The sequence below is a fragment of the Falco punctatus genome, assembly GCF_963210335.1.
Source record: "Falco punctatus genome assembly, chromosome: 5".
Lineage (NCBI taxonomy): Eukaryota > Metazoa > Chordata > Aves > Falconiformes > Falconidae > Falco > Falco punctatus.
The window spans coordinates 19024629-19039146 of NC_137584.1; the positions used below are offsets into that span (position 1 = coordinate 19024629).

A 14518-nucleotide genomic window follows, 5' to 3' on the forward strand; every position below is an offset into this window, starting at 1 on the left:
GACTCAGGTGGTACAATGTACTGCAGCAGCATGATGTTTGTTGGTTGACTTCTAAAGTATTTATTCAGCTTCCCTAGTGGATTTTGCAGCCTCGCTCAGGTATGTCAGCACCATCTGCAGTCACAGCAAAACCAGCAGTGTAAATATATCACTAACCTGAAAATCTCTCCTGCAGCCACTAACATCAGGTAGACAATGGGGTAAAAATTCAAATATAAACAACAGGACCTTTACCTCGAGTAACACTGCAAAAAATAAAGAAGTATTCCTAGAGAGAAAAAATGTGTTTTCATCTATTTGGCATGTGGATAACAAAGATTAAAGACTCTCTCAGGAACTGGTACAAAATGGAGATTGGTGGTGGTAAAGTCAGTCACTAATTGCAATAAGAAATTGTTAGAAAGAAAGGAAATGTATTGGGTTGTGGGCCTTTAACATTGCAAAATGAAGAAATTCAGATAAGCTTTACGCATTACCTTTTGGTGAGCAGATAATTTCAGTTAAAAATTTCCATCAACCAACTAAACACTAAGAATTTCATAGTTTTTAGCAAGAGCTTCCAGGACTTTAAATTTTTAATAAGACATTGTATAAGTTCTTGTGCTCAGAAAAAGAAATTCAACTTAAACCAGACACATTAGAGCATTTTAAAGCAGCTGTATAGTAAAATATAGACAGTAATAAAGATTTAAAATGCCTTCATTGATGCTTTGAAGACCTCAGTGCCTCCAGAAACAGATAATTCTGTTGTCTTAAAACATTCAAATACACTGATAATAGATTTCAATTGAAAATTACGAAGTTGAAATTATCATCTGGGAACTTAGATGTAATGTAATCTATTTTAATACTTTTCCAAACAGTAAATTGTCAAATATCTATATTTACAACAATTGCTGTGGGTTTGAAAGAGGAGATAATAAGATTCTCATATGTTGTTAAAATAGAGCCTGAATGAAATAGAAATTGCATATACCAAGAGAACATGTGTTATCTGTCAACTTCTCTTTTATTTTAAATCCTCTGTATACACAATTTCTCCCCTGCCATGCAAAAGTGAACACTGTGTTACTATGGACAATGTAATTCTGTTTCTTAGACTTTTCTGCAGCTTTTAATCCACATGCTGTTCCAAATACTAACCCAGCAACATGATACTACTTGAGCAAGATGATGCAATATTAGCCAAATCTTCTGACAGAGCACAGAGAAACTACAGGTAATAAACAGACAAAACACTACTTAGAGAAACCTATAAACTTCCCTCCTGAAGCATTTACATGAAACCTGTTGGACATGCAGGATGACAGTGCAGGCTGCGGTGCCAATGGTTTTAAGATGTATTTGTCATTTTCAGTGGTGTAACCACTACCACTAAAAAGATACCACAAAGCCTTCAAGAAATTATTTCCTCAAACAGAAGCAGCTGCCTGAATCTTAAATTGTGAAGACTCACTTTTGAACTTATAATAAGGAAATTTTTAGAGATGTTATATAGAAGCGCTCCCTTCCTACCTTCTAGTACCAAGCTCTTCACCGTGGTCAATCATTAGACCAATTTTGCTCTTTCAGGAACAGACATCTCTTACTTTCTTGGAGATAATCTTATATCTGCCACATGTTTCTTCTTGGTCTCCAAGTAGATATTCTGGACATACTCAAAACTTCCAAACAAGCAGTGCGACTGTCTATGGGAGCCAATATCTGACGCAGATTAAAATACAAGCCCTTTTGCTCCTGCAGTTATCCCTCCTAATGTCTACCACTGCAGTTCTTACCTGGGCCTGTTAAACAGAATTTACCCACTATCACTTCTAAGCATGCCACAGTACTTGTAAAACTCTGGAATGTGGTGATAGAAGAGAGAACAAGTATGTGATGTTATCTCCTTCACCACTGGTGGTGGGGTAACAGAGTCGACATGCATAACGAAGGGAAGTGGCAAACTTGACAGTCCCTGTAATCAATGTGATAAGCACCTCCATATAATTGCTAGGAAAGCCCTAAAGCTTGGGAAAACATAGCAACAGTATACAGCTTTAATGTGCTTTTTGGTTTTCAGTGCCTGAAAGACACACACCAGAGTAAAGACATTTTAAGCCATTTCTGTGGCAAAAAGTCTCGAAAGGAGCCAAGGGTCAGTAAGGGTGGAAAGGACTAACCATCTACCCTCATCTGATCTGTGCAGAAGAGGACCACAGTCCTCAGGAGCACTTTACTGCAAGGCGTTTCTGATGTAAACCTTTCCCAGCACTGCTTTTTTTCTCCTTTCCCCCTTCTCCACAGCACAGGCAAGCAGTGCAGCCAGCCATCCTAAGCAGGCTGTGGCAAAGGCTTCAGCAAATGTTCAGCAAATATTCACAGCTCCAGCCAACAGGAAGGAGTTGCCTTACTGAAAGCAGAAGAGAACACCCCTGTGTTCTCCCCACTGCACTTCACAGTAAGCATTCAGTTCCTTATCTGCTACAGAGCTGACCCACTGGTGGTCCAAGTGTTAGACTAGCCCAGCAGGACAATCTTTTTTGGTAGTGAGTCAGCAGGCCAGTGACATTGAGGATGTTGCTGTATTTGTATCGCTAGGAGAGACGTGCAAACTAGGTCAAGTGTAACAGGATTTATTAGATTAATTAAACACGGTATGTATTGATCTGACCCATGAAATATGAGTGGGCTCAAAAGCTGACCATCTCTATTTAGACTTTATTTAACTTATTCTAGGAGCTAGAAAATATGTATTCTAAATGAGACAGGAATCTTTGGGGAGGAATATTACCTCTTCATGCAATCATATTCTGTAATAGACTGCATGGATACAATAGATCAGGGTAAACATTTCCAGTGCAAGATCATCCTGCTGCAAACAATACATGCACTAACAGTAAAAATGGAGGTCTCAGAGCTATAAGCATTTGGTGAAATGTTCCTAGGATTAAAAGGTGTAGATACATAGTTATTGCCATCACTCCCCCTTTCATCTATTACATCTACATGTATGTTTGTCTCTCTGCTTAGAACACTGTCTACACACACATGAATGTGTGCCTGTGTTAACATTCACCACACTCAGTTATTTAAGCTTTCAAATCCCTTCTCAGATTTTAGTGCACATCCACACAGCCAGTATGATGTGTTCTTGCTGAAGGCATCTTCTAGTGGTTGACTTTCCCCACACTCAAGCTCTGAAACCATCCCAAATACGATCTCAAAGCCCAATGTTACAATTTCTTTCCCATTGGTATCCTGCCACTAGTTGGCCCTCAGAGCAAGATGGGTTTGACCACCAAACCAAATGAAACAAAAAGAAAACCCTTACCCAAACATTAATATCTGCAGCCTTGAGTGTAGATGAAAGCAGTGCCTGCCAAACACTGCTCCCTGACTCGATCACTGTACTTCTTTCACCACCCAAAGATCTCACATGATGACACTTCATGTGCTATGTCACACTGGGTACCATCAGTGTGCTTTTACGTTCTTTAGTGGTAACCAGTTTCTTAGTAATAGGCATAGCACTAGACTAGAAATAAAGTGGGAAGCATTAGACATAAAGGTCTCAACCGGTAGCTATTTATATATCAAGCTTCAGGATGGTGTATAGCCCTACTAATAATCAATGTGATTTCTCATGGTAATAAGATCAATGTTTATATAAATCACTGCTCAAATGAGGGCTGTATCTGATTTAGACTGGAAATTAATTAGATGTGGATTTTATATGCCTTTATTTGTGAAATGGAGTGCATATCTATGGGACTATCAGGTAGTGTAAGAATGATCTGCGGGTGAAAAGAAGGTGTGGGTAGGTTTTCTAAACACCAGGGTGTGTTTTTATTTTTATAAGTGTCTGTGTAGACTTTTGCATATCTCATCACCTCACCCCTGCTTTTATCTTCCTTCTCTTGTTCTTTTTATTCTTCCCAATCCTTTAATTTTCCTGCTGCTTTTATCTGCTTTGCTTCCTTCCTTCTATCCTGACAGAACACCACTTCTGCTTTCATCTATCAGACCCTCTCCTCTCTCACTCTGCAGTCGTCTCCCAAACATGTATCTCCAAGCTAACTCGCTTCTTTATAATCCACATTAAGAATCTCACACTCTTATTTATTTTAGCCTTTAATCCTATGTTTTGTGCTATGTTATGTCTGTGGGTTCTTTGGGACAAGGAGAACACCTTGCAGTGCAGTACTGTACACAATCTGCAACAAATACATTGGAAAAACTACAATAAAATGTAAATTGGTCTTGCACAATTTTTTGTGTTTTAATCTGGTATTAGTCTGTTCTGTTTCATAACATATATCCTGAACTCAGGTAATTCTTTTTAAAACTAATTGTTACTAAAGAAGCTACTCAGATGTTAGATGGTGAGCGAGGCAGCTCTTTTTAATATCTGGCAAAAATACTGTATTTCTATTCAAAATAATTTTAAGCTTGCTTCTTCCTGAATTAATCTCTTAATGGCATTGTTCACAGAGAAAGAAATGGGCGTGCCCATCATGAACACAGTGTATCAGTCTCACCTATGGGAGCTAATCAGAGACAGTTTATCCAGACTTCTGTATGGCAAGAGTGACACAAAACAAATGGTTGGAAAACTGTAATCTTCTGTTCGTGTGGATTTGGCAGCCTCTGGGCTATAATAATCTTCAGAATGTAATAATAAATTAACATACAGAGTTACTTTGACTTTTTTATCCTTTTTTAATATGCTCAAGTAATTGACAAGTAAAACAACTGGCATATTTTAGCAACATTTCAGATAAGTTATGCCTATCAAGTTGAGTATTAGGCAGAAATTACTTCAACTAATTTTCTGACTAGTTCTGAAAGCTAGGATCATTTTTCTGAACATGTATGCCTTACTGTCTTAATTTAGATGCTTTATATCCATCTCAGCTTAAAAATAGATGAGAAATTTTAGTTATATGGCAGAACATAGAAAAAGATTTATACATGAAGATATTGCAAGTTGCGATCAATAATAACTCTCTCTTCTTCAAGAAAATAAAATAAAAACCTGACAGTCTGTAGACCTACTTGAAAGACTTCTGTTGAATTTTGAATGTTTGTTTGTTTGTTTTTAAAAAAGCAATATTATCTGCCCAAATGTCACTATTTCAATGTTTTACTCAAAAAAAAAATGAAAGTATTTTAAGATCTCAGCAGCTGAAATCTGACTTTTTCTTACCTCTCCGTCCCTTCCAACTTTGAGCTTTAATCTTTCAGCAGAAGTAAATCCCTGAAACAAATTTTCAACAAAAATATTTTTACAATTTTGGCCTATTTTTTTTGAACATACTTTCTTTTATTTCTCCTTAGTTGTGGTGAACAGAAACAAAGGAAAGGAATAATGTTACGAAAATCGTGTTACTATACAGGCAGGTGACATAGTTGTGAATATAATTGCTGTCAGCTCAACCTGACCTTGAAATTTCTTTCCTGGACAGACACCCCTGGTATCTCTGGGATCAGACTCATCTGGTAAAGCTTCCTTATCTCCTGTGCCAGTGTGAAAACAAAACCAAATTCTCCTTCCTTCTAATATATGATCTCTTCTACAGATGATGTGTCCTTTTCTGGGAAAGACTGCAGTGGCACTGAACCTATATATGCTTTCAGACTACAAAAGGTCCTTTTCAGTCAGTAGCCACATGCTGGTTTTGCGTATTCTACCCTACCTCTCTTAACCCACACAGGAAGAAATTGCACCATAGATTAGTCACTTCTCAGTCCCCAGGTTTGAATGTGGAATTCATATCTTCTTTCTCACTTCTGGCCTCAAGTAGGAAGTCTCCAGAGACCACAGAAATCCTTAAAATGGCTGAAGAGTCCTCATCATCCTCGTCATCTGAGGAAAGCCCTAGGCAATTGGTGTGTTTGAGGTAGGAATGCAAATGCAGAAGAAACCAAGCATGAGGAAAAAATGTTGCAACTTGCCATGTGTTATAACAGGATGCCACAAAGCTTTGGGCAGGCTCTAATACTTTAATGAGAACTCATCTTTCATTTATGCTATATATACAATATTATTACATTCATTTAAGGCAATTTAATGTAAATACTGGTGTTTTCATAGCATACGTAGGAAGAACATGAAATTATCTCTATTTCAGAAAAAGAAAAACAATCAGGAAGAATTTGCATGACACAAACATTTATTTGCCACCAACCATCAGCTGCTGTTGAAAGAACAGTCTACTGCTAAAAATAAGAGCTGAAGAATGGTCCGCTAGCTCTGGCTCCCGCTGGCCATTCATCTGACATTGTCTGATTCGTAAACTCCTACACTGTCCCTTCAAACAACCATTTGTAGCAGACTGAGCTGTATTAGGGCAGATTACACCTGTCTCCTGCACAGTATCCTTGGGGATTAGAAGTCACCTAAAGACAGTGGAATACAAGAACAGTCAAAGTTATTACTTTCCCTTTGCCACATTTTTACCTGATTCTTGAAGTCCCATACAGACCTGGTTCATACAGGGTATGGAAACACATGTGCGGCTGAGTTTCCTAGATATTCACCAACAGCATTAACCTTTTATTTTGGGGGGGCAAATACCTGGATTTTATGTAATGATACAAGGTACTGACTCTAGCGACTATTGTAGCTTTTAAAAAGAAACACCTCCTGTCCAGAAAACAAGCAATTGAGCAATCACACACATAACTCCGTATTAGCAAATGGATTATCAGAGGGTCAGGTTGTTCAGTCCTGCCCTCACTTGTGGTCTCAGAATGAGCAACAGATTTTGCTGATGTCTAAAATTGGTGTAAAGTAGCACAGATTAGTGCCAAAGAATGTGCAAATGGAAAGAAATTACTAGGTCATCTTGTCACCTTCCAGCAGTGTAGGACTGCTCCTTACAAGTGGTTTTATCAATTAAACCAGCATGGCTGCTTTTAAACATGCCAAGCAATGTAATTTTTTCTGCTGCTCCATAATATTTTTCAATATTTACTTTTGGCTGGATTCTTCTGGAAGAATGTCTAAATTTCCTTTTCCACCATTTCCCCTCCCCCCCCATTTTTCTAGGAAAAGTTGAGTATTTTTCTCCATTTTACTTTTGGATGCAAATGCAGTTCATCTGTGGACAGTGAGACTGATGCCATCTTCCTTAAATGCACCTGGCCTACATCTCCCAAGTGGCTCATGCAGAATAAAACTGGAGCACAGCAGTGTATGGAGGAGGGCAGAGAGACATTTCCACACAGTAACTGTGTAAGGACACAGTTCCTTGGCTTCCCTTTGCCCACAGTGCTGCCAGCATGTCAGCAGGGAAACAGGAAGCAAGACCTAGGAGACCTGGTCTCTTGGGAGATCTAACACCATACTGATAAATATGTTCTCTGTTTATAACTTCTGAGTATTTTCAGGCTCTTATGTCCTTTATTCTTTATCTATAACTTGTTCTTTCTCGGTAAAAATAAGTCCCCTGACATTTCTCTGAACTGTTTCTCGCTAAGGAATCTCATTTTTCAAGAGGATGTGAACTTCAGGTGGGCATAACATTACCATTGTCACTTCTGTTGCAAACATGATTACTAGGTTTCACTGTTCCAGGCATCCTTCTCGGACACTTCCAGTCCGCAGGAAGCTCAGCTGATGCTAACAGGATTATTCACATAAACGTGTGTCTATTTTTGCAGGCTTCAGCTATTTGCATGTAAAGATTTTACATGTCATCTGCAGCATAGCTGACTGTTTACACAGAGAGAAGTGTTGCTGATGCTTCAAGGGCCTGTAGAAAAAGTTCCCATGTCAGTGTGCTTCACTGTGGGGTATTTATGTTTCTCTTGTGAAAAAAATACTACTTTTTAGAAATCCAAGGAACCACTGGTAGGCTGCTGCTTTGAACAAAGTCACAACAGGTATCTAAATAGCAAAGGGGAAGTTCTTTCTTATTTTCTTTGTCCCTGTTTCATCATTCACCTTTGTTTTATCTCTCCAGACTCATTTCCCAAGGGGATTTCCCATTCCAGCACTGTCTCTAGTGAAGGTAGTGTTACATGTATGACACCAGGAAGGAGAGTTTCCTTTGATACATACATACCTCATGGCTTTGATGGAGACCTCTAACGAAATATGCGTATAGATATTATTAATATTTAATTAAAAAAACACTGTAACAGTCAACTTTCCAAAAAATTGTATGAAAAGGCACAAATACTTTATATCCCGATGCATCCAAGCTCAAAATCTGGGTCCAGTAATTCAAAAACGTAAGACCTTAAAACTTTGTGTATGCTGATTGAAATAATGGCCTACAGTGGTTTGTTATGGCTTCTGAGAATCCCTCTGCACAGAACCTTATGTCCATGGCTACCTTGCCAGCCCTTCCAAGATTACTTCAGTGAACACAAATAAAAAGCTGTAAGTTATCAATGCTTCCTCTGATCTTCAGCTGGCATAGAAATCTCTCCAAGAACAGTGAAAATGAAACTTGCTTGCTGTTCTCACTTACAGGGTTTAGGTACCTACAAATGTATTCCCTACTATAGAGGGCTTGTCTTCCACAGGTTAAAATTTCACTGTTCCCCTCCATGTGTATTCTGATACATGGCAAGCTGTGTTGGGTGCTTAAAAAAGCATGTGTAAAGAGATGGCCACACAGTTTAGGCATGGATTTGGCCATTTAATACTATTGTATTTTGGTGGGTTGGATCATAGATATCTAAAACCCCAATCCCTCATTAATTAACCAACACTTACATAGGATCTGTTTTATCTCTAATTGTAGAATATCTGGTTACCAGGAAGAAAACATTAAGCAACACAGTTGCAGCTGGTTTTATTGCCAAATGCAAAGTTCAATGTGTGTGATTAGGCTACCAGGACTCGTGACACATTCCGGAGTTCCCATCAACAGTGTTGCATCCAGGCAGTGCTGGTAGGAAGGCAGGCAGAGATAGAATGTTAGGTTGTCACACAACAGAGAAGCACAGAAGGGGTTTGATTATCACAGATGTCTTTATATCAACACCCCCATCACTCCCTGGATAAACACAGTGCTTTAAGTTTGAAGGAGTCACAGACAGAGGGATGACAAGGAATAGAAACAATACTGAGGACATCAACTTAAAGCAAGCACATATACTTTGAGAGCCAGAACCAGTAAAGCTGTCAGATGTGAAGCAGGTCTTTCTTGGAGTAGAACATAAAAATATGCTTATGTGTCACACAGTTTTATTCAAAGATCCTTTGCTATTTTTCTTCTCTTTTACTGCTCAGGAGAAATCTCTGCATTAGAGCATCCTGTGCTTGGCAGTGGTAGGGGTGGGAAGCAGACAAAAACCCATGGTGTTTTAGCTTTCAGATGCAACATCTTGCTCTCTGGATCCAGGACCATGAAGTAAATTTATCTGCAGAGAAGATATGTGCTATGACACTCTGCCAGTCATCACTATGAGGGCAGTATGGAGGCTCGTTATCATAGAGTTCCTCTGTGAACTGTGGGTGCTGGTTGTTTATCTGCATCTTCTGGCATATAAGAGACCATGGACTGTGTTTCTTCCAGCGCTTCCTCAACAGCTTCAGGAAGTCCCAGCACAGGGTGACGGGGGGGGGGGGGCTATATTTGCTTTTAGATACTACAGAGAATGTGCCATGTCCTTGCTTTGAGATTCTGAGAATCCTCTTGATCGTAAAGCTTTGTTCACATTTAGAGGAATTTGTCATTATGCTAGTTTACACATAAGGAAAGGAGTGAAAAATAGACATATGTCAAGTTGATGTCTTCTTGCAAGTGGAAAAGGAGCAAACGTACTAATTTGCAAATTTATTTCCAGGGTTTGAAGTGACATTGGAATTTTTGGGAAGGGAACGTGAAAAAAAAAGAATGGATTGTTGTGCAAAAGTTGGGTTGATTCTGAGGTGAACCACTTGAAATAATAACAGTTCTAAGACTCAGCCTTTTCAATTTTATGTTCCCCAAGTTTGCAATACCCTATACCTAATTAAAGGGTTTTGGAACCAGGTTAGTTTTAAAGCTATCCTTAGCCAAAATTACATATTCACCACTGATTTTCTTGATTTAGCTGACTGGACAGCAGCAAAAGCAGACAGATGTTAGCAGTAGTGTCAGCTCAGGAGAAGAGAGAAAGGTTTAAGCAGCAGAGTATGCAGTGGCCTGATGCAAGAAATACACAGGAGCGACAAGTGAGAAGACAGAAGCCCTAGCTTAAAAGCAGCCTTGTGTTTCAGTCACTACTATTGTCAAGTAACCCCTCTTTATATCAGTATTAACAGGTTTCTGGAACACCCACCAAAAGAAAGATAATGTACTAATCACATGAAGTTGTTTAGTTTTTCATTTAAGCTGTTGTGTTTTAGCTTACATATAAATTTTTGGAACCAACAGCTTAATGTCAGTCCTTACCAGAATTGCATAGCATTACACTGTGATCTGATTAGGTTGAAAGTCAGCAGTTATGCTGAGCAGACATGTCAGAAGATGCCTGCTTAATTCTAGATTTAGTAGTGAGCCACTCTTTTCATCACAGTTTGTGGCAAAAGGTTTTACTGTATAACAAAAAACTTGGAAGTACACGGTTTCTGGATCAACTGTGTCTGAATCACCATTTAGCAGATTTGAGCCAGAAGAAGCTCACCCTTGCTTATGCATGGCATCATGGGCTGTATCTTTGAAGAGGACTGCAATGGTGGGGGTTTGGAACTAGATGTCTGAGTAATATGAGATTAGTACTAACAAATGCATGAATTCAAGTCATCTGCCAGCTACAGACTTCTGGAGGGATTCTGATAATGGACCTTACTGTTAGTTAGAAGCATCTTTTGGATTGCTTGAGAATGAAGCTCATTTCTGGCAAAAAATTTTCCATGTTATTCTTGAAGCACCAGTTCAGACTATCCATGAGGATTTTGCCATACCTTTTTTACGTGTTATACGTGTAGCATCAATTAAAAGATTATGACAACAGAATTATTAGAAATGGTGTGTCCTCACAAACAATCCCAACATAGCTGAGCATATATAGAAATGTATATTACCAATACTGCACCCACAATTATGTGGAGCAATCCTTATTGTATTTTGTAACTGGATGTTACTGAACTAGCTTGTTTTTTATTGTGACTTCAAAAAAGAATGTTGTTTTTCTAAAGCAGAGACCCAGCAGCTGTACTCAGTGACATGAGGAGGGTACCCCTAAAATGTCACTAATGGAATGATTTAAGTTATTGTTTATTAGGAATATTAGGTCAATGTTAATGATGCATTTTTCTAATACTAACTATTGGAAGAAATTCATTGTCTTGAACAATATCTACACGTACTAATTCATATTTTTAAGCTCATGTTTTCACTTTGGTTGGTCTGAAAGTGTGAAAACCCACTTAAGAATACTCTATAAAACATGGGTATTGCATGCTATGATTAAGTTGACTTCTAGTGTTATTGTTGGCACACAATGGTCACATAAGGTATAGTCACAGTCAGTGTCATAGGGTCATGGGATATTCCAGGTGTGAAGGGATCTCAGGAGGTCTGTAGTCATGCCTCCAGCTCAAACGTGGGTCATCTGTGAGGTCAGAACAGGTTGCTCAGGGCTTTACACAGATGGGTATGAAAACCACCAGGGAAGGTAACTTGTACAACCTCACTTTGGGCAACTGGCCATGCTGCCATGCTACCCTTAATGGTGAAAAAACTTCTCTTTATACCCACTCCAAACCTCCCATTTCAGCTTCTCTCATCCTATGATACACCACTGTCTCCTCAATAACCTTGCCATAAGTATCCCCTGGAGCCATTTCTTCTCCAGGCTGAACAAGCCCAGGTCCCTCAGCCTCTCCTCACAGGGCAAGTGCTCCAGCCCTGAGCATCTTGGTGGCCTCTCCTAAAATCACTCCAGTTTATTGATTTTTTTTTTTTCTGTTTTTTTTTTTTTTTTTTTTGGGGGGGTCATGGGGGAGACAGGGGGGACACAATACTAGGTGCTTTTATTTACATACAATTTACATACAATTACTATGTTGTAGATGTGGTCTAATGAGTGTGCTAAACAAAGGGGAATAAACCTTTCCCTGACCCCCTGGCCATGCTGTTGTTAACACAGCCCTGGGTGCTGCTGGCCGCCCCTGCTGGCTCAGGCTCACCTCGCTGCCCACAAGGCCTGCCCAGGCCTCCTCAGCAGAGCTGCCCCTCAGGCAGCCAGGCCCCGGCCTGCATCGCTGACAGGAGCTGCTGGGGTTTGTCCATCCTCACTGAATGTCATAACTTGTCCTCAAGGTGCAAGTTAAAGGAGTTGTCCTCTGTGGTACCATTCCAAACCACACACACAATTGAATCAGACAAATCGCCCTAACCAGAGGACCAGGAACCATTCCCCTTTCTGCTCTTCTTGGCCTTTTATCTTCCTTGGGCAAATCGTATCACCTCTCTCTGTTTTGAATTTGTCATCTGCAAAGGCATTTATTGGTATATCTATTTCCCTTCGCAGAGCACTCCTGCCTGGGTTTACCAGCAATATTTGGTTTCCTTCTCTTGAAACCAAGAGTATGAGGACAGTCAGGGACTGAACCCAGGTTTCCACCTGCAGAGTCATTTATGAGCAGGTGTTCAACAAATAGATAAACTCAGTGTATAAATATAAATACATAAATTTCAGGCAGTGAATTGAATTTAAAAAGAATTTTGCTTTAAACCTATTTCTCAAAATGTCTAAATTTGAACAGTAACACAAGCTTAATTTTCATCGGAAGCATCCTAGCAGATCTCTAAGTGTAGTGCTTACAGACTAGCTCTAGAGTGACTTAAAATAGGATCCTGTGTGATTTATAATGATTTTGTCTTTGACATTTTTAATGTTTAATATTTCACCTTTTAGATAATTTCTCCATCCTCTACTGTAGATGGTCAGTCTTCTGTTGATACTCTTCCCCTGACAGAGTGCTTATAGGCACTTCATGATGTTGCAAAGTTTGTCTTGGGATTTACTAATTGGAAGAGTAACGTCCCAGAGGCAATGTCTCCTGATGAGCTTACAGATACAAGGAAATGCCCTCCCAAGTAAAGTTTGCACATAACTTTTTCAACTACTGTGGGATATCTGCACTCTGAAAAAAAACCAGGCCAAACTTTCAAACTGTCTTTCCATCTCTGATTCATGCTGTAAACCCCATGCAGCAGGGTGTGACTCTACTTGTTGTGAACATGTTCATACAGATCCTCACTGAATACCTTTAAAACACAACACTAATTCTGACAGAGGAACAAACTTGCTCAGTAAGTAAAAATGTTCCTCAGCTGTCACAGTTTTTATGCCTTTTATTTTAAAAGGGCCAGCACTCAGACACACAGACAATACTTTGGAGGGGTCCATTGAAGACCAAGTGTTCATTTTACGAAATGAACAGAAATACATGAGAAATACAACACAAAACATTGATTCCTTTTACCATTTCATCTGCCAGGTGGTTAGTAATAAGAAACTGCTACCCTCTAGAGATTGTTTAAAAGTTTATCTCAAGTGACATTGTTCTTCTACCTGATCTCTTGGAACTCTTGTTATTCCTCCCACAAAGCAGACCATGCCACAACTAGATCTACTAGAACTTTTTGTCTGCAGATTCAGAAGACACAATGTGTCTTCTTTATGTGATGTTCCCTTTTGACATTAGTGGGATCTCATACCATGACCACATTCCCTCCTGAAAGCTGTATCAGCACTAATGTCTAAGAAAAAAAGAGTCAAATGGAGTCGTGAGAGCCAGGTATCCACCCAGGGTCTCCCTGCAGACAAGAAAAGGCATCCAGATGCAAGCAGTTCTGAGTCTATCTTAGCCACAAACACCATAACTTTTTTCACATATATATAAATATGTAAGGAAAGAAGGACTTGGAATCCTTCCACAAAATTCCTCTGGAGTAGTTGTACACAGCATCTGATTTGTAAGTGTCGTTCACGTGATAATCCTGATTTGAAAAGAAAAGAGCATTCAAACTCAGTGAAAACGTATAGCAGACATAAATCCCGGAAAAGAAGAGCTCTTAAAGGAAACATTGCTTGGCTGTATTTTTCTCTCCCACACCAAGATGTGCTGTACTGACGTTTTATAAATGCTGTAGGTGTGGTTAGCAGTAAATTATGACTCTTCTGGGGAGTTCACTCCTCTGCACCTTCAGCTGTACTATGCCTTGCGGGCAGCTGTCTCACAGCATACTCATGTGTAACTCAATACTTAGGTAAAGAATTTTCAAATTCATGTTACAACATGGAAAAAATATTTCTGTACATCGGTATTTTTTCAATTGGATTTTCTCATACCTGATGATCATCCTTATACTTCAGGGCTCTTGAAAATAAATGTCTTGGCTGTGTAAACAGCTACAGCTGATAGGGTTTTGGCATTTCTCAGAAAAATTTCATTCACCTTTTTTGACAGAGTGCCAAGCATAAAAAACCTGCTTCCTGCAGTATTACAGTTAAAGAAGAGAAGTTTAAAGGGGAAAAAAAAAAAAAAAAAAAGTCAAAGCCAACAAGACAACCCCCTCTTATC

At 39.2% G+C, this 14518-nt stretch overlaps 1 protein-coding gene across 1 annotated transcript in view; it reads right to left on the reverse strand.

Annotated features, from left to right (window-relative positions):
• Positions 1-9563, reverse strand: part of FAM83B (family with sequence similarity 83 member B) — a 107227-nt gene extending 97664 nt beyond the window's left edge. Inside the window, exon 1 of the mRNA XM_080388110.1 lies at positions 1-9563. This exon is cut by the window's left edge and continues 23614 nt beyond it. The gene's annotated coding sequence lies outside the window, so the exon portion shown is untranslated.
• Positions 9564-14518: the final 4955 nt, after the last annotated feature.